Source organism: Empidonax traillii, unplaced genomic scaffold (genome assembly GCF_003031625.1).
Source record: "Empidonax traillii isolate 1590-97213 ecotype Southwest subspecies unplaced genomic scaffold, ASM303162v1 scaffold1090:size354804, whole genome shotgun sequence".
NCBI lineage: Eukaryota > Metazoa > Chordata > Aves > Passeriformes > Tyrannidae > Empidonax > Empidonax traillii.
Genome location: NW_020956283.1, coordinates 239,397 through 267,140, shown reverse-complemented (window position 1 = coordinate 267,140; position 27,744 = coordinate 239,397). Strand labels below are relative to the sequence as shown.

General features: G+C 38.7%; 1 long non-coding RNA gene across 1 annotated transcript in view; it reads left to right on the top strand.

The window, feature by feature from the left end:
* The first annotated feature begins 39 nt into the window (after positions 1-39).
* LOC114068567 overlaps positions 40-27,744 on the top strand; it is a 45,257-nt gene continuing 17,552 nt past the window's right edge. The window contains exons 1-2 of the long non-coding RNA XR_003573618.1: positions 40-276; positions 14,000-14,160. This is a non-coding gene — a long non-coding RNA (uncharacterized LOC114068567). The remainder of the gene's footprint in view (positions 277-13,999; positions 14,161-27,744) is intronic.

Below are 27,744 nucleotides of genomic sequence, written 5' to 3'. Positions count from 1 at the left end.
AAAGAAGGAGGGGGGAGAGAAAGTTCCTGTGCACTTTGTTCAAGGTTCTGCACCTCTCTAAGCAGCTGTCACATCCGTACATTATGGTACATTGAATCTGAATGAGGCTCTCCACATCAAAACCTTGCATCCATTATGATATCATCTCCTGCTCTAAGCTGTAATGCTTATTAATTCTGCACCCATACTCTCCAAGCTTCAGCAAATGTATTCCATCAGCCTAGCATTTAATTTAATTAGTACAGCTGGGCTCTCATTCTCCTTTCTGTGTCAGAGGTATTGTCAGCACGTTCTGCTATAACACAATTACTGATTGCTTTTAGATAGGCAGAAATATGATTAGGGTATTGGGTGACTGTATCATAAGCCTTATTAGATTCATTTGAAATCTGGAGATAAATAGGAAACTTTTATTTGCAGTGTAATGAGATTATGCTTATTAGGCCAAGGCCTCACAACCTTTTGCAAAGAACATAGTGTATCACTAGGATTATACTCTGGAACCACACTTTTTGCTCACAGCATCCAAGCAATTTCTCAGCAGCTTTGAGATTTAACTGTTGTAGCCCTGTACACATTTTAGAATTGTTTTCTGGCTCAGTGGCTACCTCCTGTGATAGACTGCATGCACCTTCCACTATGTGTTTTCTTCTGCTTAAACCCAGAAATTGAGGAAAGATGTTTTGTTCAACAGAGGAAGGATGTTTGGGTGAGCCTTGGACGTGAGTGGATAAGCAAACATGCCAATGCATTAGACAGAAGAGTTTTTGCCAGTGCCAGTGGGGTGTTTTTTAAACTCTAGTTTTCCCTCAGTAGAAAGCTGCAAAAACATTTTAGGATCAGCGGTTTTCAGAAGGTAAAAATCACGGCTGTTGAGATAGTTCTGAGGTTGAATCTTAAGATAGAAATAATGAGTTCATTTTCATGTGTAAAAAACGATGGAAAGGCTGCACGTTTCATGTCACTTACAAAGAGAGTGCATTTAAATCTTAATGTATACATCACAACCTTTTGTGTTACACTAGCCTGACAAAACATATGACACAGTGTTTGAGAAGCAAGTGTTACATTTTTAAAAGTTCATTTATTATAAGGATTCAGAATTCTGATCTGGTAATTTCCCTTTAACAATCAAAGGTACAAACAACCTATCACTGACTTGGCAGGCTGTAGAAAGGCGTCCATCAGTTTTAACATTGGTGTCAAATTTAGGTTTCATTCGATTTCTGTGTAAGTTTTGCCGCAAACTCCAATGGGAGCAAGGTTAGGCTCTTACTGCATCCCTTTCCTTTCTGAGGGGCATCACCCAGCATGGAATCATTTTGTAACTTAGTGTGGCAAAACCCTGAACTTAGTTTTGTATTCCTTCTTGTATCACTTGTTCTACAGCTAAGATAAAAGAGCTGGTCATGGTGTGGGTCTCTCAGGCTAACATCAGACTCGGGGAGGAAAATGTGGATTGGAACTGTCACAGTATTTTTACTTGCACTTGTCTAGCATTGAAAGCGTGTTGCCAAGGCTGGCTTGTCTCTGTCGTTAGCAAGCTCCATGTTACATAGTTTATCTCAAACATTTGTTGTATTTTAAAACTTACATGGTACTAAGTTTGACGAGGTGAGGTGAAAGTTCTTAAAGATGACATTTCTGTATTTCTCATCTAGTTACTAAGGGAGCGTCCAGAGAGTAAAACTATTACAACAGCCCAGTGGAGTCCTGAGTTTGGTATTCTCAGCTCTGCCTCCACCAATACTTCTGCAGGCACATCGTTGTGCAGTCCTTTGTGATTCTCTAACTGGGAAATCTCATGATGTACCTACATTTTTTACTTTCGTGGAGAGGAATATGCATCAGTTTGCAATGGCTACTGATTTGCCTCAGGAGCTACGGTATGTATGCCTAAGAACAACAGCAAAAAGTTATTCTAGGGGAATGTTTCTATAATTGAGAGACCTCAGTGCTTTGGAAAAGGAGAGAGATTGTGCTCTCCATGTTTGTTATAGGCAAGCTCAGCCACAAAACAGTGGATCACAGTTACGTATCTAGGAGGAGCAGCCTCAGTAGTGCCAAGTCTATTAACAAATCAAATATTGAAAATCTTCTGTTTGCACTATGCATAAGAAACAATTTTATTACTGTATAGCTTTATAAAGGGAGATACCACTTTAAATCACATGTGTGTTGCAAGGAAGTCATTTCTCATGTAGTTTTAGGAGAGTGAATATCTAGTTTCTTTCTGCCAACTAAAAAGAACAGGAACAGCAACCTTGGTTTATACTGGCTCCAAAATGAGCAGAGATGACAAATGCCACAATTTTCCAGTATGTTGCTTCATCAAGAACATATTTTAAAGTGTGGTGTAATTGCTGTATGTGAGAATGAACTGGTGGTCCTGTTCATTTTTCCCCTGTCACTATCATCCTGATTTGCAGTGAGCAACAAGGTTATTCATATGCTCAGATTACACACATGCTTCGGTGCTCCGCTGGATCAAGGCCTAATTGACACCCTAATTGACAGGCTTAGTTGAGAGACTGAAGACTAAATTGGGCTTGGAAGCTGAAACGTGATGTATGTTTTTACCCTCAGAGGTGGTTTGTCCAGGCTGTGTTTGAGATGTGTTACCAAATAATGTGTTCCACCTTCTGCTGTAGCTTTTGTTGTGTTTCTTTTGTGGCCAGATAGAGGACTTTGGTTGCTGGGCAAAAAATCCAAATAAATATGTTAGTCTAAACTAAATGACATGTTGGATGCTAAATCGAAACAAACAATTTTGTCTTTGGTCTTTCTAAAAGAACAAGTTTGTTAAAAGAAATACTAACAGCTGTTTATTCAAAACCAGTTGATTAAATGAAAATGTAACTAATTGTTAGATGTTTGTTTCATGTAGACTCAAAGGTAGAATCACAACAGAAGTAATTAGGGTAATTATTAAGGTCTGTATTTAATTCAAACCCTGAGAGAATATTGCATATTCATTCAAGTGAGCTATATTTCCTATGAAAAAGATAGCATTTTCTCAAAGCTTTCATTTACAGGTATGTTTTAGGTAGTGTCATTTTATGTGGTATCATGTCATCTTGCTCTCTTTCTACCGTGACAGTGTTTGTTATTCAGAATGATGGCAATCAAAGGGGAAACGTTACTGGTAATTTCTGTGTGCACTTCTAACCCCCAAATATTTGTAGCAGTCATTTTCCTAAGGCATTAGAGAATTTGAAGATAGGGGCAGGAAGTTACCTTGATCTCTTAGCGGAATGTAGTGTGTGCATTGAGATATGAAAGCTAGGCAGTTTTATATACTACTGAAGAAAATGCAGTGAGACATTATTTATAGAATTACCAAAAAATGTAGGTAGTGCTTGTACCCTCTTACTGACAATGAAGAAAAATCTAGCTCTGTGTTACATGTTTTCTTCTTTTTAAGACTAGTCTTCATAAAATGCAAAGAAAATCTACAAAAGAAATGTTCATGAGCTTTATTATGGAGAGGTTCTCAAAGGGCTGTTTCGGGCTGTAAACTGAAGATGAATTTGTATCAGTGCATTTTGGGGAAAAAAAGAAAAACCAGCCTCGTGGACCCAGTTCTTACATGTTACTAATCACACAGGATGCAGAGGGGCAGGATGTCTTCCAATATTTGTTGCTGGCAGATGGCACACACCATCTTTACAGGGCAGTTGGACTGGTGTGGTCTCCTCCTGGATGGATTTAACGCTTGGCTTTAAACCCAGGTTCTTGTCTGGGTAAAGCCAGGTGTTTCTCTTGAATTCCTAAAATTCAAAATTGTGTTGTTCAGGCAGAAAATAATGTTGATTGCTAAACTAGCAAGTACCATTTTTCCCCTCGTGCTTCGATACTACTGTATCACTCAAAGAGTATGCACTTTATGTGTATTTGGTAGAAACAAACACAAATAGGATCAAAGCTCTCCCAGCCAGATTCCTTAGCCATACCACTCAAATGACAAGCTACTGGAATATTGTTAGAGAGATTGTTCAAATGGATACATTACACACTAGAATTAAAAATAGCAACAATAACATATTTTTAATTCTCTTTTTTATTTACTACAAAAATGCAGTAGCGATGATAGTAATACCTAATTAACCTAATTTACTTGTACCATAGTAGATGCGTAAGGCCTTAGTATGTAGCCGACTATTATGGTCTGATGGTGGCATGGCTTTCCAAGTTACAAAAAATTGGTGCTCTGTGGATCTGGCCAAACAACTGAATAGAGAAAAAAAGTTGATATAATCATAAAAAAATGAGTGAAGACAGGCTACATGTGGTAGCATTACAATTAGAATAATTAAAGTTCTGCATTTGTAAGTGACATCTGCACATTCGTTGTAGTTCACATTCTACCCCCTTGGACACACAAACATATATATATATATATATTTTAACAAATGCAATGGCCCTTCTTATTTTTGACCATCGAAGTGCACATTATTAAATGAGAAATAATACAGGCTCATTACTGAACTACTGGTTGTATTGAGATAATGTAGGTGTCTGCTAGAAGACAGAAAACAAGAGATTACTCACTGCTGAAACCTTTTGGCCAAATGACTGCACAAACACTGCGCTCATGTGTTAGGACTCATCATTTTGTTGCTTGTCCACATTTCCAGAAGCTAATTAGAGAAAAGATGAAGTTCCCTTTTTGTCAGTCCTCCAACTGAGTTAAAACCTTACTCTGTCCATAATACTCTTCCATCCTTCTAGCCATGTCCTAGGACAGCCAGGTAGGACTAGCTCTGCTGATGTTGATAGAAGTTTCTCATGGGGACCCTGTTTCTCCCACCCCTCCTTCCAAAAAGGCTGCACCTTTTCCACAATTAAAATTACTAGTGGCTTTATGGAAAGGTATTGTGAGAAGCTGCAGTGCAGCAGAACTGAATCCCCTCATCACCATCTTGCAAAATAGTCAGGATGTCATACAGATTTAGAGTATAATTTCCTAACCCAGCAGTCCAATACTTTGCAAATTTATATAAAACTGATTTCAGAAGAAAGGCCTCACCTGTCTTAAAGAAAGGCAGACTTGGCCTTCTCTGCCATATCATGGCACTGAATTGATATACTGTGCCATGGAGGTTTTACAAAGTTATCTATTAGATCCATTTCTAGTGGTGAAGGAGTTATTTGGTCAGATCCATAATAGAAAATGCCTTTGCCTTCAGACACTTTTGACATTCATGCACTTTACAATGGGGAGAGAAAACATGAAAACTTGCTTTAAAAAGGATGAAATTTTGTAGAATTACTGTTAACACTAACTTGGCGTTGGTTTCCATTATGTGCTAGCTGACACTTAAATTAAAGAACGCATGACAACTTTTCTCTTTTGTTTCCGCTTTCAAGATACTTTTCTAATTGTTAGCTTCTCTGCAGTGTTTTTGTTGGGACGGGCTGTGCCATTAATATTCCTACAAGCCCTCTGCAGTTTAAAGCTTAGTATATTTGACCTCCTACAGATAGACTTTTCTCATGCCCAGTGCAGCAGCAGCAACCTTAAAATCTTTGCTGGTGGAGGTCATCAGTTATGATATACGCATTTTCTCTGTTCCTTCTCTGCCCTTCAGTATTTCAATGTGTTCATTTTTTTCCTGTTGTCTACCACAATTTTTTTATACTTGCAGAACATTATGGGGGCTGACAATGAACACTTCTCTTCCCCGCTGCTTTTGTGTGTGCTGTATGGAAAACAAACAGGAGGTTTAAGACTGTATTTCTCACTTTCTAGCAACTGAGTTCTGGATTCTGTTGCTGAGACTGAATATAACAGGATACGTGGTGAGTTTATTTCTTAGCACAGAGAGCTGCAGTAGCAGTACACCCTGATTAGGAATTGCCACTAAAAGCCTGAAAAGTTGGATTTTATTTCAATCTCTGATATTTATTTTGCATTTAACCTGGATGGGAGTTCTGAAATATGACCGCTGGTTTGTTTAGAAATCTCACCAACACTTGAATGGCTCTTTGGGGACGGATGTTCTGGTGAGTTCTGTTGCAAAGCTATCTGAGTGTAACTGCTGCTTATGTTGGCCAGTGTTGATAAACCAATTCCCCAAACAAAAAACACTTTATTAAAGTAAAGATGGTTTTGTTGGTATAAATTTACCTATGCATAGAAACAAAATTGTATTCCAGAAAAAAAATTTAGTGGCTAGTATATACTGTGATTTATAGTAGCATCCATCTTCTGAAAATGGGTGGTCTCTGTCCAATGACACAATGCAAGAATCTGTGAACCTGCAGATCTCTTTTTGAAAAGTGTCCAATGTCTCAAATTCCCACCACTGGAACACTATCTGTTTCATCAGCCTGTTCTGAGAATTGTTTTTAACATAACACAGAAGTGTTAAAGTCTGTGTATTACTATTGGTTAAAATTTCACCAAATTTACAATTTTCAGAAGTTTGTAATTAAAATTCTTTTTTCATTACAAACATTTTAAAACTTGCAGTGACAAATATGAAGATTTTGTCACACCTGTGACTGGAACATTTTTATAATGAAAAAATGACACACACTGGCATTTTTCAAAATAACAAGGTAATAATTTGAAAATTTTCTGTAGCATATTTTTAACATATTTTACAGTAATAATTATTGTTTCAGGTACCTCATATAGTTTACCAATATTGTGGCTTTTTTTTTTTTTAAATCTTGATTGATGAAAATCAGATTACAGATAAAATGTTGGAAGCTACGGGAAGTTAAATGCTAAGAATAGTGATCAACGTGATATTTAGGGATGTGGGTATGTAGGACAGTACAGAACAGAGAAACAGATATGGTACAAATGTAGAGTTTTGTTGGAATAAAGTCATTGAGAAGAAGAAAATGAACAGAGATTGAAAGGGACCCAGGGAAAGCAACAAGACAAAACCAATGGTTTGGAAAATGGTTGGGCAGTAGAAAATGGCATGACTGGGAGCTGGGGGGATAGAAAAAGGATAAAGATCAGAAAACGTTATGCCTTGTGCATGGAAAACAAGACAAAAGAAATGGGAATTCGAATTTCATAGCTTGATTCTCAACCATGTTACATTCTACTGTATCATCATAACTTGATCATCTTCAGGTAAGCCAACAACGCCAGGGAACCTAATCACTGGAGTATCTGCTGCTTATCTAGGGAGGTAAAATGTTGGACTTAGCATCCCTTGGGGTCTTTTGGCACATCAAAAGATGTTGAAGCAAGTCCTGAGGAGGGACACCAAGATGATTTGAGGGATGGAGCACCTTTCCTATAAAGAAAAGCTGGGAGAACTGTGATTGTTCAACCTGGAAAAGAGAAGGCTTAGGGGTGACCTAATTTTGGCCTTCCAGTATCTGAAGGGACCCTGCAAGAAAGATAGAGAGGGACTTTTTACATGAGCCTGTAGTGGTAGGGCAAGAGGGAAATTAATAAAACTGAAAGAGGGTAGGTTTACATTAGATATTAGGAAGAAATTCTTTACTGTGAGGGTGGTGAGGCACTGGAACAGGTTGCCCAGAGAAGGTGTAGATGCCTCGTCCCTGGAAGTGTTCAAGGCCAGGATAGATAGGGCTTGGAACAACCTCATATAGTGAAAGGTGTCCCAAGTCGGGGGGCGGGGGGGGGGGGGAAGAGGGGTTGGAACGAGATGATATTTAAGGTCCCTTCCAACCCAAAGCATTCTGTGACTCTATGATTCTATGATCTGTAACACAAGGAACTAAAATTGAGTTCTCACTGACATTTGCTTTATAAGCTATCCCTGGTCATTGCAAAGGAGATACCCAAAAAGTTTGAGGAGTTTTCCTATGACTTCCTATTGAGACCAAATCTGAATCCTACTTAGAGGAAGGTGGGACAAGGAAAGGCCATTAAAACTTACCGTGACATTAGGCATGTCTTTATTATCAGATTCTGAAGTGTTCTCAGGTTCTTGGATTTCATCATCATGCTGGCCATGTCCATACTCCACCCTGGAGGACAACCAGGCATACATCAAACATCGAACATCTCTGTGTTCAGGTGTCCATTCAACTGTATGACCTTACTTAGTTGGTAGGGGACTGTGACTTCAGGGTGTATGTCAATAGGTAAGTCCAATGCAGCCTTAAGCAAAGAAAAAAGTCAGATCCCTAAAACCTCAGGAGTTGCTTTTTTGTTTTTCTGGCAGGAATGCTAATGTTAGTGATTTCTAATAGTTGTCTGGTGTCTCTTAGGACATACTGCTGGTTTCACTGCCATCAGGCAATACATTCAGCTTCTTACACACATCTAAATTTCAAGTAGTAGCAACAAGAATTTGTGCATTTTTCAAGTCGATATGGACAAGACTCTGATTTAATTAATTTATCTTCATATCTTGTGACAAAAATTACAGTACCTGGTTTTCTCTTGCTTCAAATATGACTTGTACATAAGGCCATAGCAGGAACTAGTTGTAGACAAAGTGTAGTCTTGACATTTTTTTAAGGACATTATTTTTTAGGGCCTATTTGGTGAAGAAAAAAATATAGAGTTTCTTTTACTTCAAAGAGGATATATAACATACTGACAGCTTTAGGATATGAGTCAAATACTGGGTCAAAAATAATGCTGTGCAATTAACAACTAATAAAATGCCCACATAACAATTCCCATGCACTTTAAATTCTTAATAGTGTTTTCTAAGGTAAGCAGAGACTCCTGAGATTGTGTACTGTGACCTTCTGAATAACATAACCAGCCACAAAACTTCCCTAGCAATTGCTGGTTTCATTCCAGTGATGTATTGAACCACTTATATGTATTGAACACATATAAATAGTTTATTTATATCTGTATGTATGTATCAATTTTACAAAGTTACACAATATTGGATTTAAAAATACAGTCTGTTTCCTAAAGCGAGGTAGCATGTGTAGTATGATCACTGGGTCATACAGTGAATCTCTAACTCAATTATCACTGATAATAATGAGAGTAAATATGTTTTATTTAGGTGTGTAGGCCTAACAGAAACAACACCACTCAGCCTCTACTCATGTTTGCCATTTTCAGTCCCCTGAAAGAGAAAACGCAAATTAAAACTGATGACAAATGCATTCATTGGGGTATATCTCACACAGCTGCAATAGGGATAATTGGAAGCTTAAACCCTAATCCTGCAACACTTAAGCGGTGCTTAACTTCAGTGCATGCAGGTTGACTCAAATGCAATTACTCATTTTTTCAAAAGTGCACTTGCTGAATCATATGATAGAGGGGCAGAAATGGGGCTTTAGTTAGCAATGAGCTGCTGAAACTCTGTGCAAAGAAACAGACCTGTAGAATTGCAGTTGACTCATACAACATTTTCATGTAGCACACAAGCATGTGTATACAGTATTCACATCTCCAGTATTCTTCAAGTATGTTGAAATTATTGATGGAGTAATATATTTATGTTCAAAAAGAACAATATAAATAGAAAAATAGAAATCCCGTAGCAAATAGCAGTAGGTTTAGGTTAATCTCTATGCATATGCCATAGTATAGTGATTTGTCAGAAGGAATGTGTTGTATGGATGTAGTTATTATTTGTGCCTGTCATGAACTCACCCTCAGCAAGCTCTGACTTTTTTAATGTGACAATATTATTTAATTTTATTCTTTAATCTGAAAAAGCGGCCTGAGATCAGTAAGGGGATGGTTTTATCTTAATCATCACTCCTTTCTTCATAAACATGCAGATGTTTAGCCTTCTAGTAACTCTAGTGATGATTTTTTCATGCATGAGGACAATGAAATGTAGTTTCACCTTAAACACTATTAAAACTGGTAGTGTGGTTATATTAATATCAGAAGGACATATTGCTTGTGCCTTTTTGGAAGCTGGGAAAACATCACAGTAGAGCTTAAAGTGAGGTTGTTTTTTTTCTCCTTTTACTCTCTAGTGAAAGAGTGTAACATTGACAGGAATGTTGCTGGGCTTTTTTTGGAAAGATGTGTTTGAATATACTTTTCTTCACTCCACTATGATCAACAGAATTGGCAGTTTCAGATGTCCTCATTTTTGCTTGTGAGAACCTCTTAACCAACACTACATCTTGCAGGAAAACACTGAATGGAGTTTTTTAAGTGTTTATCCTCCACTGATATTAAAGGTTTTAAGTGGGTTATGTATGAAATATAATAGTGGTTGAAAGGGGCTCTAATTCAGTGAACTTTTGGCTACCTCTGCTAGAAACCATGAATTTTATATCCTTTTGAAGTATAGGGGAATTTATCTTACATTTATTTCCTTATTTTCTGTACCTTGAATGCCAGATGAAATTAGTATGTCAGGGTTAAGAATTGGATGCAGAGGAAGCTTGTTGATTGAGGGATGGGTAGGCAAGAAAAGCAGTTTCACCCAACTGGTGAGACCTGGATCTGTTTCTCTGGTTTTGCATCTGGATGCACCTTCTAGCTATAGCTTACTCCTAGGGGTAGGTGAGAAGGTGTCACATTTCATATGAAGTCACATGAAATTCTGTTGATCTCTGATGGCAAGGTGTAACATTGGAACTAATGTTACTGTTACTGGTTTTTTTAAAACAGTTATTTACAGAGATTTGTCTTAACTCATGTCAATAACACATCTCTGTCACATTCTGGTTTTCATTGGAAGGAAGGACAGGCATGCAGATGGCTGGATATCACTTCATGATCAGGCCAGGCCTCTATCAGAATGACCTGAGGGCACCAGAACTGTATGGTACAATGTGGAGCACGCATTCCAACAGCTAGAAAAGCCTGTGTGTGCTCAAGTGAGACACTGTTGTTTTTTTGTGTCGAGTCTCCACAGAGTGAGACAGAAAAGAAAAAGCTGGAAGTGTACCCATAGGACATAGCAGACAAAGGCATCTTTTGGGGTGAATGGGAGTTGTGACAGAAAAGAGGATGATACACCTAGAAGACAGAGGAATGGTAGCTCCATTATACCCTCTTCTACTGAATGGAATGGCTGGGCTTAATGCATAATGAAGATAAAAGTTTTTCTAGTACAAGAGCTAAAGGGTGTTTTTCTTCCCTATGATGTGCACCTGTGTTTTGCCAAGTTGGAGTCACCAGGTTACTTTCTTTAATTTGTCTGAGTCTAGCAAAAATACTTGCACTAAATGTTCTTCTAAAATGCAAACATAAGTCAGTGTGAAGTACTGTTACATGCACACCCTTATCATATGCGTATAGTTATGACATAGGATTACGCATGTAAGAAATTGCTTAGGCATTTAATGTAACAGTAATTCACAGCAAATGGCCCATAAATAGCCGGTGTTGCTAGTGTACCTGGAAATCTGATAGCAAGTTCCTCTATGACGGGATGTGTCCGTAGAGTAGTTTGAATTACTTGTTGTTTGTGTTGCATTACAAGTAGGTTTGGGATCCTTAAATGATCTTAGCATGGTGTCGTGTGAGCTAGGATCTCACAGCTTTTGTCTTTTAGTTAAGGGTATAGCTGTAGAATTTCTGTCATGACTGCTCTGAAATTTAAAGAGATAGATTTTCTGAAAACTTTTAGGAACATATGAGCAAAATGTTTGGTACTAGCGTCACCATAATATATGTGAGTTGAGTGTGTACACATATATTTGCAATACAATGCATACGAAGACATGAATATTCATTCATATATTTTGACTTGATGATCTAAAAATCTTCAAGATTAATATAGGGATTTTTTAATCTTGGAATTATATCTTGTAGTCAACAGGAAATATGATCACTCCTAATGGAAATTCTTTCCTTGATGAGATTGTATTTGTATGTGAAGGAGTATATCTAATACCTTTTCAGGTCAAAGCAGACAAAGCTAGTACTCTTATAATTATTTTGTTTTCACTGAAAAGGGGCACAAAAGAAACAAAGATACTTGTCAAACTAATAATGGAAGCCTATAGAAATTAAATCTGATTCAACCATGAATACTTTATATATTTACCTGATGAGGGAGGGAAATTCTCACACCTGTTGCTCAAGTAGCTACATGAGTTAGGGATTTGGTGCTTGTTTTGTTTTGTGGGGGTTTTTTTTCTGTTTTTTACCTAGATTTTAATTTAGATGAAAAGGAATGGGAGTGTCTTTGTGGTGTCTGTGTAGTGTATTGATTTCACTGTTGTACTTTAAAGGGCTAATTTACCATCTGTATCTTATCTATATGAGTATGTCCTTCATGTCCAGTCTAATAAATGTTAAGTTCCTGGGTTTTTTAGTGGGACTGGGATAAATCAGTCTTTTTTTTTTTTCATCCCTAGGGCATTCTTCTCTGTATCACAGAGTTGCCCTTTTACCTGTTCAGTGTAATTTAACTTGAATCAGGAAATCAGTTGAATCTATGTCTGGAAAACAAATGAATCTGAGGAATAAATGCTCCCCTAATCCCTGGGGACTTAATATTTTCCATCACTGTCATATTATACATGTAATAAAGTTCCAAAAACCAAAGTAAATAAGAGAGGTCATTCTGTTCATAGTTCTCAGGGACTAACTAGATGCTTAAAAGCAGTTTGGTGAACATTTGTCCGATGAAGCTGCCCTTTTTTTTTGTATCTACCTGTGTTTCATGGATCTCCAAATATTTTTTTTTTTTTTTGGTCTCTAATTACACAAATCTTGGTGAATTTGAGGTATGGAAGACAGTAGATTAAATCCTGAGTTCTCCACTCTCCCATGAATGTGCTTTTAAGCCTCAAAGAGCAGCATGGCCAACAAACAGGTTTTTATCTCTGAATTTCTGGTTTCAGTCAAATACAGAGGAACCTTTGATTCTTATTCTTCTTAAAAGGCTTGGTTTCAGTGTATGTGCCAGAAGTCTTCAGAAAAAATGGACTTGAAAAGGTGATACTGGTCTAATATCTAGACAAAATAGCTGCAAATTCCAGTTGCTTTCCCTTTAGTCTTTAACCTAGAATTACTTATGCACGGTGAAACACATCTAAGCAAATGTGTCATCTTAGACTTTGAAAATCTTAACTATTGCTAATTTGTAGGGTTGGGAATGGGAAAGGGTTACCTATGGATTTCTTTATATTTCAGTCAAGTTTCCCATTCAAGTTTATGCCATTATTTCTAGCAATAACAACAATAGCAATTAGAGTTCAACAGATTTCCATAGGTGCCGCATTTGCATTTCAAGGGTAAAGCATGGTGAGTGCATTTTGTACAGTCACTCCTCGATGAAAGCAGCAGTGGTGGTGGCAGTATTTAAGTGGTTAGTAAGGATGCCTCTGCCCGGGCCACCACATAGCAACTACTATGTTTCTAAGGACAAATAGCTCTTGCCTGCCCTAAGCAACTGGACCAGAACATCAAAACATGCCTTGTAAGAGACCTCTCATACCCATTAGTGTTAGCAACTCTTACCTCAATCATGAATGACTCAGCCCTAATTATTAAGGTAATTAGAAGTTATAACACTGGCAATATTAAAGGGAGAACTTCTAAAGCCCGTTAACAATGTTACTTTAAGTGATCTGGCTGTGAACTGTTCAAATCTCTAATTACATTATATGTCTGTCTTAAAGGGTGATGTAATTAAGTGATAGGAGAGGGAATGAATATATAGTGACTACTGTGCTATACTTTGTAAGTACTATTTTCATTGAAACCAGCCTCAGTAATGTCATAATGACATGTAGGGATGGGGTTTTTGCTAGACTGTATACCACATGTGGCTAAAAAATACTTAGAATATAAAAAAATTATATATCATGGTTTAGTATAACGATATTGTCAGAATGAAGTTGGATTGGATACATTATTCATGCATGACAAAACCATCAATGCGATGGCTTTTTTCGTGCCACCTTGAATAGCACTACACTTCAACATCACCAGTGTAAACAGGTAAATACCAATATCCTGTATATACTACATGAAGGAAACTATTTTAAATATTTTAGAAGAAAATACATAAAATGTTAAAAAAATGAGTCAGACTTATCAAAAGTCAACAAAAGTTGTCCTTGAGTAAGAACTGAGAGCAGGCTTCTACATTTTGACTTTTAGATGTTTACATCATGCATTTTAATTGAGGACTGGAGGAGAACAGAGGGAGCTTAGCACCAGTCCCTTCTTTTCAGATTGGAAAGACAGGTGGAAGAAAATGGGAATATAGTGGAAAACAAAGTTTGATGGAATAGGACACTGTAATTCTCCAGTAATCTTTGGTGAGTTTTCAAGAATGCTTTTCATTAAATAAAAAAGTAGAAGATTAATACTTTCCCATGTTCAGTAAAATATTCATTAGCTCAGCAAAGAGAAACAAAATCAAGTAATTCCATCTTTAAAGTTCTTTTTATTCAGAAATTGGCCATTTTTTCTAAGCATGAAACCTCCAAATTCTAAAAGACAGTGGATCTAAGTGCTAGAGTTTGGTTTCTCTTCTGCCTTTACCAAAACCATCTGTTTGCATATGGAGCAATCTGTCACCATCTGTATGCATATGGAGCGATAGTAGCAAAGTTTTTTTTCCAGTTAGGTGGTTCTATTTTTGAAATGTTTCTTCTGAATTCAGTGAAAGTAGAAGAGGTCTATATACAACAACTCAAAATCTATGCTCTTTTATTCCGCTTACCTTTTCACATTTGATGGCCCATCATAAGCTGAGAACTCTATATTTTTAGAGATTATTAGTGGATGACCCTTTTACTCTTCCTCCAAATTCTGTGGGGTGCCTGAAGTGATAAAAATTTGTCTGCATACTCAAACAAGCATGACAAGGTCTGACTGTCACTTGGGTGTGTGGGGACACTGACAAGCATTCAGCCCTGTGTAAATGCTCCCGTGCTTGCAGAGGCACACAGAATCACAGAATTGTAGAACTGACCTTTTACAAGATCAGATTTTAAAAACTTTTTTACAAAAGAAAAGGCAAAAAATATATTTTCCTTCTTCAAAGAAGAAAAAAACCACGAGGACAGAATTTTCCTGTTTAAAAAACAGGTCACTGTTAAGCCATGCACAGAAAACGTGTAGCTTAATGGGGATTGGGCTCATCAGAAAACTTCAATATGAAAATTAAGAATTAAAGTGAACTTTTCAGATGATCTCAGCTTTCATTCTTGCCCTAGCGAAAGAACTGATGTGAACAGAGGCCCTGGTAGAAAATATCCTTTGTCAGGAAAGCACTCAAGCTCTTTCTTAAATATATTCCTGAATTGAATATAGGCTATAAACAAGGATAAACTGTACATTCATAAATGGTAATTGTAACAATTTCTCTTGACTGCCGCTTTATGAAATCGCTGGTGTGCCGGGGCACAGAGAAAAGTAGAATATGATCCAGTGAGCTTGTTTCTTCTTATTGCCTCAAAGCAAGAAACATTTTTGGATGTACTACCTTAGCTCCTGCTTCACACACTAACAGTTTTCTCAAAGATTTGGAACAGGCATTTGTGAACATGTGATCAGAAAGTAGTTCCACAGTTTGAGCGTATTGTTTAAGTCAGCTCTCTGTCAGGGTAAAAAGTCATCGGTGCAGCCATTCCTGGCTAAGTTCCTGTGAGGTAACATATTAATACAGGTCTTCACTTGAACTAATACCTCTCTGTTGTCAAGGTGCTTGCTGCTGAACTCTGTTGGCCAGAGAGTTTCTAGCAGAATCAAGGGTCTCAGGTTAATGGCTGGGGACATGTTTTTTACTCCATATTTTAGAGATGAATCTGAGGCATACAACTTCATCCTGCAAAAAAAGAAATACCCTTCTCTCAGACACAAAGAACAGATCGTTCCTATCTCAGTTTGAAGGCAGAGAGTTATATTCCTCAAAAAGCAAAAAGAAAGAATGAAAGTAAAACCAAAATTTATCTTCTTTGCGGACTTCAACAAGTAATCAATACCTTAGTATCTAGCTGGAGCTGGGTGTAGAGCCCAATCAATAGAGAAAGCAAGGCAAGTCAAAGTCAGGCATTAGAAGAGTAAAGATATACAAGGCAAGCATCTAGGCAAGACCTAGGATCAGAAGCCAAGCCAAAGGACAGGACACTGGATACAGTTGTACCAACTTGAAGGGCAAAACAAAAAGGAGGTCAGAGGCAACGGTCAGAAAGCCAGGGAATTACAATGCAAAGCAGAGCATGGGAAGGGGAGCAAGACACAGGAGGAGCCAAAGCCAGAGTAAGCAATTAGGGTGTCATTATTCCTTTGACATGCAGGACAAAGGGCCAGCCAAGCTCAGCTGGTTGTGATTATCAGGGCTTCAGGGGTCAGGAAAAGCTGGGCAAGAGAGGCCTGGCAGATCCCTGGTGCTGGATTTGGAACAGGAAGGTTATCTCTGCTTTCTACTACTCAGTCAAACATAAGGCCTAAAATATTTCACACTGAAAATAGACATTTTTAAACAATTGTTCTGATATGAGCAAGCAAAGGCCTGAAATAAACACTCTGTGCAGATGTGCCTAATTTACTCAGCTGCAGTATGGAGACATGGATATTGAAATAGTCAGTGACCTGACCTTGGTCCCCAGACTACATAGGACATGGCACTCAGAGGCGTTTGTGTCCCTAGTAACTAGAGGGCAAGTATTTCTATGAAAATACACTACAACAATAGGGAAAAAAAGAGAGAAAATGCAGTGAGATACCTTGCTTTGGTTGGTATGAGGATTATGAAAGTAGGTTTTTAAGTCTGCAGAAAAGGAGATACAGTCAGCAGATGATATAATGATGCATAGGAAGGTATATGTTCATGAAACCTATTCCAATTTTTCTGTATTTTGAAATTTATATTTCTGAAAGAAAAGTCATGCCAAGTTACATGGCAGCAATATTATAATGATGCTTAAATTCTACTTAAATTAATGTTTAAATTCTGGAAATTATGGTGAAGGATTTTTCCCTGGAGAAGGAGACATCTAGACTCCCAGATCTCACTAAGAATCAAGAAAAATCAGGCCTTTCATTCTCAGTTGCATCTTAATCCCCACTGTCTTTCCCAGTCCTGAGGTGCTGATGCTGAGAGGTGCTCCAATTACAATTTTAATTTTTTTCTTACCTTCCATAGACATTATAGTATAGTCCTTAATTTCATGATTACTTACCTAGTCTCAAATCCCCCAATGTAAGCAATATTATTTCTATGGGCATCTTTAATAATAGTTAGAAATGCTCAAGCATTCTGTTCTCCTTGTGCTTCCAAATGGAGAGAAATATGAACATTAAACTTGATGTGTTGGTTTTTCTTAATTAAGACTCCTCAAAGATGCTGACAATATTTTATTACAAGAAGCTCAAAATGCTCTACTTAAATAAAATACAACACAGGTGGTTTTGGTAGTATGACTAATCAAGAGTTGTTCATACCTCTCTTTGGTTTGGAGAAGAGAGGGGGAAGGTGGCAGATAAGTGAAGCTCTGACATAAAGGTAATGCTGAGCTGTTGTTCACAAAATTCTACATTATGAGAAGTAGAGGCTGCTCAGTGAAAATAGTAGGAGTCTGAATTAAAGCAAAGAAGCAGTCAAGCCTTTTACCCACTGGATAGTGAATTTCCAGAACTTGCTACGACAAGAGGTTGCAGGGGCAGACCCTAAGATGGTCTTCAAAACAAGAGCCAGAAAAATCCATGGACAACAAGTCCATAAAGAGGTATAGAAGGACTAGACAGGGAGGTGTCCTCTGAAATCCCTGGTGTTTCTATTTGTGTGATGAGGGAATACAAAAGAAATGGACTGCAAATAATGACTAGGTTCACATGCTGTCTGTGAATGACATCTTCTTTTGCCACTGAGACAAAATACTGGGCTAGATGGACAACTAGTACAACCCAGCAGCTTCTCATATTGCCATGCATTTTACTGCTTGTGGATTTGGGTCACCTCACCAACATGCTATCTGCTAATTCATTCTTTTTGAAGCAATTTCAGCACCATACACTAAGGACCTCTCTGCTGCCTGGCCATAGGGAATCTCTTGTTGTAAAACAATTGCTTGGATGTAGGTGGTGAGGTGGCTATTTGACTAAACTAATCTGGGAAGATAGAGTGCACATCAAGATTAAATGGTGCTCTGTACAAATTAAGTGTGAACAGCTTGTCAGAGAGAGTAAGAGGCAGAGAGGAAAAGACCATTTACTAAACCCTGGGATAACTTCATTAAACCTGATTTTATTCTGTCTCCATTTGTTGCCCAGGCTGGCTTGAGCACTGATGCTGCCAGCATCTGTGTGAAAGAGGCACCTTCCTGCAAACGTATTTAGACAAATAACCTCCTTTAGCTGTAGTAGGACAGAGGAACAGTGACTTAGTGGGATTTGTAACAGCAGCATGCAAAATCAGCACAAGTATGTGAATTCTTAATGATGTCCTTAGCTAGCTGCTTTGTTGCAGTTTCAGTTTTCTTGTGTTTTTCATCATTCATAGGGATCTGTATTATCATATTGGTCATACATTCCTAGTTGGGAAATATCTGACATCAGTTAACTAAGAGAATTCAGTTACAGGTCTTCTCTAAGTTGAACAAAGTCTATAGGAATGATCAAGGAATGTAATTCACTGCAGATGGTGCTTGAGTGGGAATCTGGGACTCCTAATCCTCATTTTTCTACCAGTCTGATAAGCCACTTCACTACCAGCTTCAGTCCCGCTTGTTTTCTCCAGGCTAGAAGAGGGAGATGATAAGACAGAAAATCTAGAAGTTACCTTTAATTCTTTGGAATTTGGCTCAGGGCCTTTTCTAAATCAGAATTCAAATTCTTGTGCTAAGATACATGGCTCACATGTTATGTTTCTGTCTGCTGATAGGAAGAGGGAAAGATTTAGGAAAAGGTGAACTTCTTCTTACTAAGAACTCATTTTAGTGAATGTTGTGCAATATATATTTAATTATATTTTATTATTTAATTATGTTCTTACCAATAAACTTAATTGTTGGAGCATTTTTTGAAGAAAAATATAGAAACCTAAAAACATATAAAAAGGAAAGTCATTTAAAGCATGAATATTTGAGAGCATCTTCTATAGCTATGGTGTTTGAAAAGTTTTCATTACTATCCAATTCCTGGCAAGCATACAAAATTTGGGACTGCAAACTGCAAACTGAGATTACCTTTCTGTTAAAGAAATGTCTGTAAGATAGAGCCCATGGTCTGGTGTGCACTGATGGACCAGTCTACACAGTGCGTTGTGGCCAGTTTCATCTGATGAGTAAGAATCTTTTATTTATGTAACACCTACTCCCATTTTTTTGATTTATGTGACTCCCTTTCCCCTTTTTTTATTAAACAAGGTTCTGTGATAGCAAACACAATATAAACTGTTTCTTAGAGCCATGGCAAAAACAACTTGAACTGCTTCATATAGACGTTGTCCTTGTATGTTTTATTTTATTAGAATTTTAGATAAGTTTAATATTAAACATTTATCAGAAGACTGTACAGTTTACAGTTATAAAAAAGTATATCCTCTTACTAAGACCTCCATTCACCTGAAGAGTTCTGATAACATGTATAAACCACTCAAGTTCCATTTTTGTTTGGTTGTTACAATATCAGATCCTCAGTTGAACCATACCTGCTTCTGCATTATCCCATATTAAATTTTTAAGCTTCCAGCTTAATATTGTTCCCCCTTACTATTCATCAAGTAGATAACTGAGAAAGTGTTCTCATTTTTATTGTGGTTTATATGCTCTGTAAATACTTCAATCCATTTTCTCCCAAAGTTTCCTACAATACTAAGTTGAGAGCCAATTGAAATTCACTCAGTGAAGGTTCTGTCTTGAACTGCCTCAGCTTTTTCCTTAAACCATGTGTTGCTTCTCTTTTAAATCACTGCAACAAACTTTTTTAAGGCTCATCTGTGAGTGCTACACACAATAAACTGGCAAATCCCAGAAAAGTAAGGAAAGGAATTTCATATCATCTGATGGAGTACAGCACATTTGCTTTCTGCTCAGAGATCACCTTAACCATTCCCCTTCCTACCGCACGTAAAACATGGTAGCCTTGGCTCTGGCCTTCTGTCACTCTTTTGCACACACTCCCTTACCATGTCAGGTTCTTTGCAGTTTTTGGTTTTTTCTTTTTTTGCCTATAATTAGTAGTTGCAGACATTTTCTGTAGTCATAGGTTATGCTGCAAAAGTGTAATTTGATGAAGGGGCATTTGCACAAAAGAGAAAATGGAAGACTGATTTCAGTAGTAGGGGGCCGAGTGATTATGAAGCAGAAAGAGTTTATGTTAGTTAGAAAGCAGTGTAAGGTCTATAACAAAAAAAAAAAAAAAAAAGACTATTATTCCAGTATAGTGTCTATGTAGGAACACAGAGAGTTACACAAGCAGTAACTGCTGCAGCATTATAATTAAACTGCCATAGTTCTGCCAGTTAATTTCCTCACATGGACAAACCCTCAAATTTTTACTTGCAAGGTCTCCAAGAATTCTTATTCTGGATTACCTTCATGAATACCTGGCCTCTTTTTTAAAAATTATTGCTTTTTAAAACATCAATTTTTATAAGAGCAATAAATTCTCTCCCAGATATCACAATGTCTATGAAGCACTGTGCAGATTTTATACAGTCCAAAAAACATGATTGCATTTTGTCACTGAAATGCTATGCAGACATCCTAAACTCCTGAGATGGATGGATCTGACAGCATTAATAATAACAACCAGTCCCCTTTGCAAAAATTAGTATAGCTGCTAATTGCCTTTTAGGCACTAGGCCCATTAAAGTGACAGAGTAAGGGGTGTGCAACAGCAAAATGAAGGGGTAAGGTGAGAATGGGGGTCTGAAGGTCAGACAGGCAGTTCCTTGGAAAAAACAACTTTATGTTCCTGTATAAGGAACATTGCATGAATGTCTTCCTCACCCGAAGGGACAGAAGGGAAGGAATAGAAGCACCACATTACTGCTCTTAGCTACGCAGAGATCTACTGTCCTTCCAGACAGGGCAGCAGTATGCACTTACCCACAAAGGGCTAAGCTGTCTCTGATGCAAACCACTGGCTAAGAGACTGGCAGTAATCCAAATGAGTAAATTTGGTTTAGATGGTGGAAGGCTAGGACTGGAATGACTGGAAGAGGACACCTTTCTAGGAGACTATGCAAACTGTAATGATTCTCTGTATTCATTTATGATATACAGCTGGCACACCATTTCCTTGTTGCTGTTAGACATTTTGTTTGCTTGCATATTTAAATATTGTGAGTGTTGTATTAGTAAAAGAAAGAGCTAAAAACATATGTAATTTGAAATACATAATTTACTATGGAAGGCGGTTGTTAGAAACCTGGACTCGAGGGAAAGCCATGAAGTTCTATTGTCAACATCCTAAACAAACTAGAGTAAATGCCACATAACCCTGACAGTACAACTGTACAAAATGTTTTCACACTATTCTCAGGAGACTTTACAGGCAACAGTCTCCCTTCTTTCTGCATTACTGGATTTTTTTACATTGCAAGGGAAAGTGTGATTTGTTCCACGTGAAGCTCTGATGCATTCTCCTATTACATTAGGACTGAATTTTCAAATGGGAACAGCCTTTGTATTAGAGACAACCAGGTCAAGAGCCTTCAGGGATCTTCACTCTCAGAAGAGTAGTTCTCGGGCTCTTTCAAACACCTTACCTACCAGCACCAGCTACCAGCATCAGCTGTCACTACAAATAGAGGCTATATTTGAGCTTTTGGACTTATTTTTCATAAATACTTAGCTTTATCAAAACTTTTTGCTTCAGTCAGCCCCTTTGGTAACAAGATTTGTTCTATTAGTGATCACTTAACCTATCCTAATCCACTAATTATTACTGTGGATCTGGGCACACCAGAAAAATGAGCTATTTCCTTGAAATCGTGTCTCCTTATGTCTATGAATAGGTTTGTATGGGTAGAGTCAGCTACACAGAATAGTGAATCAGATGATAAACTAAAAGGTCACTTTAAGTGCTGTAACTACAAAGAGAATCAAAATATAGACCTAGACCCACACTAGTTTCAATCCATGATCCTCAAAGAAGGATTGAGGACAAACGGGTCTGTAAGAAACATGATCTGTCTCAATAGCATTGCTTTTATTAGGCTGAAACAAGCTGTGTAAGGTGCACTTACTTTGATATCTGTTTTGCCTATCTTAGTTAAAAGTTTTTGCCCTGTATCTCCTCAGCTGGGTGAACAGAGTGTCTGTTTTATCTGATTATTCTGGATAAAATTCAGAACACTTTAATTTATTTTGTGATTTGTCTGTCACAAAATAGAATTTGGCAGGAGGAAATAGTTTTCCATTATAAATTCATAGACAACAAAGTCAGAGTGACTACTGCAGTTGCGTACTGCCTAGGAGGAACACACCACAGAGTGTCCTGAAATTGTTCTATGTTTGATGAACATGCACTCTATTTAAAACTGCTAGTCTTAAACAACCTGTCACAATCCCTTGGCCAATAAAATACCCACATCTACTTTGCTTCATTGAAAGGAAACGAAAATGAACTTAATATTGCGAGTTTTACACCTGCTAAAAATACATGTTTTTTCTGTCCTTAACCATATTGCTGGGACAGAGGTTGATTTTTCCTTCTTGTGGTTTTACAGGGACTAGGGGAGATAGGGTTACATAAAAGATGCAAATAGGAAACTACTTATTTTTTAAGTTCTTATTTCAGACCCACAGCTTACTGATATGGTGGGAGCTGTAGTGCCAGAGCAAAAGCTTGAGTTTGACAGTTCACATTAATTTTACTTGCAGGCAGTGTTCCAGGTAAAGACTTCTGGGAAGACAACAAAAATCCTACAGTGTATGGTGTAAAGCTGACAAAACAATAGAAAATGAGAATAATATCAGAGCTCATAGGCCTATAGTTCTAACAGCTCTGTTCCTGATGCTTTCTTCCTTCATTTAAACTTCCAGTAAAGTCTCCCTGTGTTTACCTCTAATTTAAGAAACTGTCCCTTAATCCCAACCTTTCCTGTTCTCTGTCATCCTCTTGTTACTTCCTTCTCCTTATCTTTTAAAAGCTTGCTCATTCACTTTCCACCCCCACCCTGGCTTATTTCTTCCATATTAATAATAATCTTAGTACTGAGCACTTATATCGCTCTCTACATGTTCCAAGTGCTGTACAAACCTTAGCTAATTAATCCTCACAACACACTCCCCTCCCTCTGTAAGATAGGTAAGTATTATTATCTCAGTTTTACAGATGGGGAAATTGTCGCAATGACTCAGTGGCAGAGACACAAGCACAGTAACCTTGTTCTTGCAACCTCTATTTTGAAAATACCTTCTCCAATCCAGCTTACCTCTATAAATACATTCCCATCTCCTTTGTCTCCTAAATCGTCAAGACAAATCCACTGCCTACTCCTGCCGCCACAGCTCCCTTAATTGTTGCCATCTCTTGCTCCCTGAGACACCTCCAGCAGGAGCTTTGCCAATGCATTGCTCTGCTGCCTCTTTGAATGCCTTCCTCTTACATCTGCAGTTTTCATCTCACTTCCACCAGGCAAGATGAAAGTAACCCCTTGCCAGCCTCACTGGTTTATGGCTCTTCTTTGTTTCTGCCCCACATTTTTATCAAAATCCAGGTGTAGGTGCCTGACTCAAGGCTGCATGTTAGGGATCTGGATCAAAATGACCTGAATTCCCTCCACATCTTTTCCTAGTACCATGGATTTCTGAAGGCATTCTGTGCCATCCGGAAAACAGCAGACATAGGGTTGTCGGTAGAATTTATGCCCTCTGTATGCATGCAGCTCTGAAATGAGCCAGAGCACTCCTGCTCAGGACCATGTGCTGGTTGAGGTTCAATCCACAGCTTTGTGTTTTCTGTCAGTGAGCTACAAATTCCCCCCACACTGCTTGACCATTGAAGATCCTGACCTCTCCCACCTGACAGCTAAACCACCTTCCTAGAGTCTGGATTTTGATACTTAAGTAACCTTCTTGAAGTAGATGTCCTGATTCTGGCCCTAACAGCAAGTGGATTGACAGAGAATATTCTTAAATTTAGGAAAGAAGTGTACACAGTTATATGTAAGCTCATCCAGTGCCTTTGTGGTTGCCTGTGCCTGTTGCGATGTTTCCTTGGTCCTGTATGTTGTAAATGGATCATCCTTGTTGTCATGTTCCTGTGGTCACAGAATATGTGTGACACTTGAAACACTGGATCCAACTACTAATTGCTTAGATATTATCCCTGATTTTCTCTTTCTGTAGTGGTGCTGTTGGTTTTATCTGACTGATGAGTAACAGCAGACTCCGATAGTGTGTTTCACTGTGGATCTTGCTTAGCTGCAACCTTAAGTTTTGTCAGTCTCATGTTTATGACCAATTAATTAGACATGACTACATGAATTTGCTCTTTAAAAGACTCTGCCATAATGTCATGCTCTGTCAGGAACAAATCTGTTTAGTGGATCAGTGCTCATTTTGTCATTTTGTGTTATGCATCACATTACAATATCATACTTCTGCAGGTGAGCTATCAGTATCTATGGTGCTGTACTGAGGATTTTTTTAAGATGCCTTCGAAGACTTCTTGTAATGGGACTCCAGAACAAGTTCTTACTCATGCTTATCCTAATGCTGAATGATGAACTGAATGCAAAGGCGCGTCTCTTTTTTCATCTGCTATATGCATCAGTGTCATAGAGGTCAGAGACTTGGACAAAGAAATTGCTGGCTTCTTGCAGCTAAGTTTTTCTGATGCATACCCACTTCTACTGCTGCCTTTTTCATTATTTTATATCAGTTTAGTTTATGCACATGCTATCAATCCATTGTCGTGCGTTGGATCCTAACCTTCTGCAAAGAGTGAGCAAGGAAACTGTCCAACCTTAGCAAGTGTTCTTGGGGAATCGAGAATCTGTGACAAATGTTATTTACTTAGTGTTTGGCCTGGTGCCCACAGCGGAGGTGATGGGAACAATGTGTACCTGAATGGCCTGCTTACTTCTTAGTTCAAGTTTAACACAGTCTCTCTTATGCTAGGTTTGGGCGGCAAAAGATGTGGCATCACTTCATAATTTGCGTGTTTGTTCTGAAAAACACTTGAAATTTTGGATTCTTTCTTTCTACATTGTGCCCTCCTCCTTCTGCTAAAAATGAACGCTAGGGGGTGTAACCTACAAACCTCTCGGCTCTCCAGGGGTCATTCACTCTGGTTAGAGTTGTCATCACTTTCAGACAAAAATGGTCTTATGAATTTATCACCTGTACACTTTTGTGGGTGCTTTGCTTCCTCAGCAGCAGCAGCATCCTCTGCATGAGACCTCTGTGTCTCACTGTACCTACCAGACCAAGTGACCTTGAATACTGGCTCTGACTCTACTGGCTCCTGCTCTTCCCCTACCCTAGCCTTTTTTCTACCTCTGACTCTTCAGTGGAAGTAGAAACAGCTGCTTAGTTTATGATTTATCTGGGTTGTTTGCTTGAGGGATGAGGGAGACTGTTTTTCCTAAGGACCTGTATTGGGTTTGCATGGCAAGGTTTTAGTACTGAGGGCGGCTACAGGGGTGGTTTCTGTGAGAAGCTACTAGAAGCTTCCCTAGTGTCCAGTAGAGCCAGTGTCAGAAGACTCCAAGTCAGAGCCCATCAGCAACAGTTGTAGTGCCTCTGTGATAATGTATTTAAGAAGAGGAAAAAGTTACTTCAAGTGCAGCGAGACAGAATATGTGAGAGAAACAGCCCTGCAGATTCCAAGGTCAGTAAAGAAGGAGGAGGAGGAGGGATTCCAGGTGCCGAAGTACAGATTCCCTTGCAGCCTGCGGCAAAGATCATGGTGAAGCACGCTGTCCCCCTGCAGCCCGTGGAGGTCCAGAGTGGAGCAGAGATCCACCTGCAGATCCTGGAGGACTCTATGCCAAAGCAGCTGGATGCCCAAAGGAATCTGTGTCCTCATGGGAAACCTGCACTGGAGCAAGCTCTTGGCAGGATGTGTGGACCTATGGAGAGAGGAGCCCACACTGAAGCAAGTTTGCTGGCAGGACTTGTGACCCTATGGGGACCCACGCTGGAGCAGCCTCTTCCTGATGGACTGTGTCCCACAGGAAGGATCTACGCTGGAGCAATTTGTGAAGAGCTGCAGCCTGTGGGAAGAACAGGCTTCTTCACTGTTGGAGAAGTTCATGGAGGACTGCCTCCCATGGGAGGGACTCCACACTGGAGCAGAGAAGCGTATGAGGAGTCCTTCCCCCTGAGAAGGAAGGAGAAGCAGAGACTACGTATGATGAAATGGCCACAGCACCCATTCCCTGTCCCCCTGCACCACTGGGGGGAGGAGGGAGAGAAATCAGGAGTGAAGTTGAGCCTGGGAAGAAGGAGTAGGAGGGGAAGTGTTTTTAGGTTTTAGTTTTATTTCTCATTATCCTACTCTGTTTTATTTGGTAATAAATTTTTTTCTTTTTTTTTCCTGAGTATGTTTTGCCCATGATGGTAACTGATGAATGTTCTCCCCCTGCCCTTATCTCAACTCAAAAGTCTTTCATTATATTTTCTGTCTCCTGTCCGGCTGAGGAGGGGAGTGATAGAGCGGCCTTAGTGGGCACCTGGCATCTAGCCAGGGTCGACCCACTACAGTTTAGCAGAGCCTTTTAAGGCTGCAGCTGGGAATCTGCATTATTTTCTGGGAGCTGGGGCAATCATTTTTGACTTTGGGAAGTTGATCTGCCCAGTGTAAAGTGCAAAGATCCTTGATCTTTTCTAAGCCTGCTTCTGACCTCAACATTCGACATATTCTTTGTGCTGTCTGACTACTCTGTGGAAAACCTATATATGAAAAGAGCAGTCAGGATTCAAATGAGCTCAGCACAAGGCCCAGGGGAAGAGAGTGCTACAAGCTTTGAGCACTGGTTGTGGCACCAGCCCCCGTGCCTTCAGCCACTTCAATAGACTTTTTGTTTGTTTGTTTCTTTTTTCCTACCTACCAGAGAATAATAAACAGAGTTGTGGTATTAGCCCATGTATGTGCTTACTCATACCTATTTACCTACCCACTCTACTGCTGTCTGGTGGAATATGTCCAGGGCCTTCTAGATGCTCATTCAGCTGGGCGACTGGACAGCTGTCAAACCCTTTTGGAAAGCAATGTCTGGGTGAAACCTGTTCACTGCTGAATATTTTTAATTCTGTTTTCACAGGGAGTTTTATTTGGTATTTCACTGAATGCTCTGCTCTCCAGAGTAGAGTTGATGGGAAATTTAGATTATCTCTAAAATTTTTCCCTTTTTCTATTCACAATGAATATTTTCCCTTTTTCATTTTTTCTAAATTCAAATGCTATTAATTTTACCTATGAAAAGTATCAGCTTAAGCAAACCCCACTTTTGAGGGAATTTTTTTTTTATTTCAAGCCTTTATATGATATTTTCTAGTTATCTCTTTAAAATGTTAACAATTTCTATCAGATCCCTACATAAACAGTTTCAGCAGGAAGAATTGTCTATTTATAAATATTTAGTTGTGTTTCTGAAGATGTTCTAAGAATAGTCTTGCTGATCCACCAAAGCCCACATCTTCCTTTTGGTGCAAGCCTTGAATGAGGGTATCACACAGCCTTCTGTAAGACTTTACCTCGGTGACTTGCTGAAGATCTAAGGTGTTACTTCAGTGAAGTGTGCAGGCAGGTGCTTCATGTTAGGTCTTTCAGAGTTAAGATGTAGGCTTTAAGCTTTCTAGCTCTTCAGCCCCCTGCAACGTGGATGTAGCCACACTGGCTGCAGCTGCTTAGGACCGTGCTTTTCACTTGGACTATAACTCTGTGTTGCAAAACTTGTTACTAGATCTTCCTCACTCTTGGGGACAGTTGGTTGT